The following is a 3,461-nucleotide window of genomic DNA, read 5'->3' as shown; positions in this document are numbered from 1 at the left end:
AGATGTGTATAAGAAGTACCCACTACTCAGGAAAGATGTGAAGTTGCTCTTACTTGCCTTTCCCACGTCTTACTTGGTTGAGACTGGTTTCAGTCGGGTGATGTACCTGCTGTCAAAGACACGAAATCGCCTTGACATAGAAAAAAAGAGGCGATTTACGTCTCTTTCTGGCAGCTTTCAAGCCAAACATTGACAAGTTGGCAGCCCTGCACCAGTCACAGGGATCACACTGAAACTTTTCAAGATAGAGCCAATTGTACCTACATGTATTCCTTGTTTTGTATTCCTTGTGTAAAGAAATAAGTATTCAAATAGAATATTTTTCCAGTTAATATTGTTATTTGATTTATGCCTGAAATTAGTGTTTTGTGTACATGGTACTATTCAAACTAGAACCATTAATATACCTACTTCCCTAGGCGTATTAAGGTGAGGGACGGATGGAGGGGGTGTGGGTGGTTGGGGTAAGAACTCAAAGTTGGCATGGAGGGGCCACAAGAACTTGCATTGGATTGAAGGGGACCACACCAGCAAAAAAAGGTTGAGCACACTCTGTGAACTGGGGTGGCTACATGCAACCTCAACATGTCCAGGGACGGCTTACTATTCATGAACTAGGATAGGTTCCCCACCCTGCTCACATTCCAGGAAATGGGCTGTGTTTCTGGTACTCACCACAACAGGCATAATCGGTGAGTTGAAAACTGTTCCCTGTAATTCCTCACACAATCTATGAACTTGATGTGTTCTCATGCACAGTCCTCAGCCCTAGCTGTTTAACACACTGAAACCAACTTGTTGGACTCTCACATAAGTTAAAATCGTACCAAAATTAAATTATATTGATTGCTTGGTACCTTGTGTTTAATTGAACTGTCATTATAGGAATTACATGGATTTCCTCTTTGCTTTTCATAATTGAGAAAATAATGATATATCGTTTGCGAAAAGAAAATACCAAGTTACAAACCTTGCAATAAGTTAAGAATGTTTATTCATCTACAAGGATTAATACCAATAATAGCATCAAATTTCATATGCAATGGTCTGTTATATGGTATTCTTTAATTCAGTAAACACTGTACTCTATATTAAAAGTTTGTCTACGTGATTATTCTTAACATTAATAATGCATTTGCTTAATGCCTGAAAGCTGGCCATAGTAGAACTAATGGGGGTTTTCCATGAAGAATTTTTATTTTCACACTTCTCGTGGCAATATAATTCCATTAACAGAAAATACGTGGTTATTGACAAAATGATTATCTTTTGATTATAATATTACCCTTGCTTATAATTAGTATGGTTTTGACTGCTATTAAAGATCCATACAGCACCTTCTATTATTCGGTCTGCAGTTATGTATTCTGCTGCTACTATAGTAGTAGTGAAAGACCTTTCGTCAGTAGATACAACTCGAGACCAGAATTCATATTATAACATTCAACCTGCACAATCCATTGAGATTATAATAAAAGGCTCATATCTTTAGAAACCGCAGCACCTGCAAAATATTCATACAGGCTGCTCGATGAGCAAAGCCCATTGTATAAAGCCAGATCAGTCTCAAACAGCAACAGCATCCTCCACCACAAACTGTTGAGCAAAGGGAGGCCTATCAGCACGATGCCGCTTGGTGAAAAATTCCTTCTTGGCAGGAATTCTACGAGGAATTCCTGCCTCACGCAGACGTCTTCGGCGCCGTCATAGCCAGAGATGTTCAATGCCAGACGTTCACGAATAGCAGTAGTATTGGGAAAAGGATCTTCTTCTGCTGCTCATCGAAAGTCGTCGTTATTGTGACAATTGGTCGTTCGTGGTGGGGTCTTCGAACTAAGGCGTAATTAACATGCAGATAACTAGATAATTAAGATCATTTTATAGCTTGCCTACTTATGGGAAAGCTGTTGGTATTCCGGGAAGTAAAAGAAAGAATAACAAATAGAGAGTTCAACAGGACCAGAGCAACTTTAATTTATGTTTCATAATTTCACGGGTTATAAGGTTTATAGTTAAGAAAAAATATGCTTCCCAAAGTCAGTCAATTTCCAGTCTCAGCGTTGTTGAGAGACGTAAAGACGTAATGCAACTGCGGTAATAAAGCCCACTTTCTCGTAAGAGTGACGATGTGCGCTCGGAGAGCTATATTTTGCTGTTGTCTATTCATTTGGAGACTATAACGAGTACTACTAGTTAATGCAGCACCTGAGTCTAGCCATGATTGGGTGACTGAAACTTGTTAGTGTGTAATTGGGGTGCTGTGGCAGTAATATCATTATAACTGAACAAAGATATATTAAATCACATGAATACTGATTGATTGATTGGCTGTTATCTGACATTGCAACATCTGGAGCCGTTACTGTCATTGATAACGTTTAAAATTCTGTATGTCTTCATAATGATATATTGTTAATTGTCTGTTTGAGACACTGTTTACTAAAGGCGGTGCTGTTCCTCTCTTAACGTGAATTTCACCAATCAGCTCTCGAGCTGTTTTAGTGATTAAGAGGTTGGAAAGAGGCAAACTTGATAGTATTATAGTATTAATCCTTATAGATGAACAAACATAATTTGTGCAAGGGATGTTTGTAGCATTATATTTCCCCAAACGATATATCATTATTTTCCCTGTTACAGAAAGCAACTCGTAAATTGTTAAAAATTCAGATTTTTTCCCTTCAGATACCACCGAGAAAACATTAACGAGGTGGCCGGAAGTGGCACGTAACTGAACGTTTGAGGCTGGATTTCCTTACATGGTATATGTGATATCACCAGGACTGAAGGGAGTTTCACTAGTGAAAAATACATTGAAATTCTTCAGAGTTCTTCCTCCTTCACTTCTGGCTGAATTATCCTTTCCACCCTAGTTCTGTCATTATCATTCACGACCACTGCCCCATCCATGCAGCCATAATAGTCCAGGAATGGTTTGAAGTCGAGAGGACCTGAATTGTTTGACTGGCCAAACCAAAGAAGGGTGCAGACAGACCCCACCGCCAGATCCCGAAGGTAAGACAGTTATTGAAGACTGAACGGTTGACAGGTGGCCCGAGAGAAGCCGAGGAGTGCAGTGGAAAAAACACTGAATTTCTAATCAGTTTTCTCCCCATGTGTATACAGAAACAATTTTTACTTTTGTTTCCCATTATTTTTATGCTCATCCATTTCGTATGGAAGTAGCCACTGTCGCATATATTATATAATATAAACTTGAGTTAGGGTGATACATTTGCTTTATGTCTATTACAATTGGATCGTAATTACCTGACCTGTTATCAAATTACAATTATAACTTCACTTACAAGGTGGGAACAATATCAAATACAATCCCACTAGTATAATTTCACAATTTTAATATTTAAAATTGTAATCACAGCTATAAATACTTATATAAAATTTATTACTCCAATTACATTTTGCACATATTTCGCCAAAATGTAAATACAGATAGTACA

This window comes from Macrobrachium rosenbergii, chromosome 26 (genome assembly GCF_040412425.1).
Source record: "Macrobrachium rosenbergii isolate ZJJX-2024 chromosome 26, ASM4041242v1, whole genome shotgun sequence".
Classification (NCBI taxonomy): Eukaryota; Metazoa; Arthropoda; class Malacostraca; order Decapoda; family Palaemonidae; genus Macrobrachium; species Macrobrachium rosenbergii.
The sequence above is the reverse complement of the archived record's forward strand: the minus strand, read 5'-3'. Positions refer to the sequence as shown.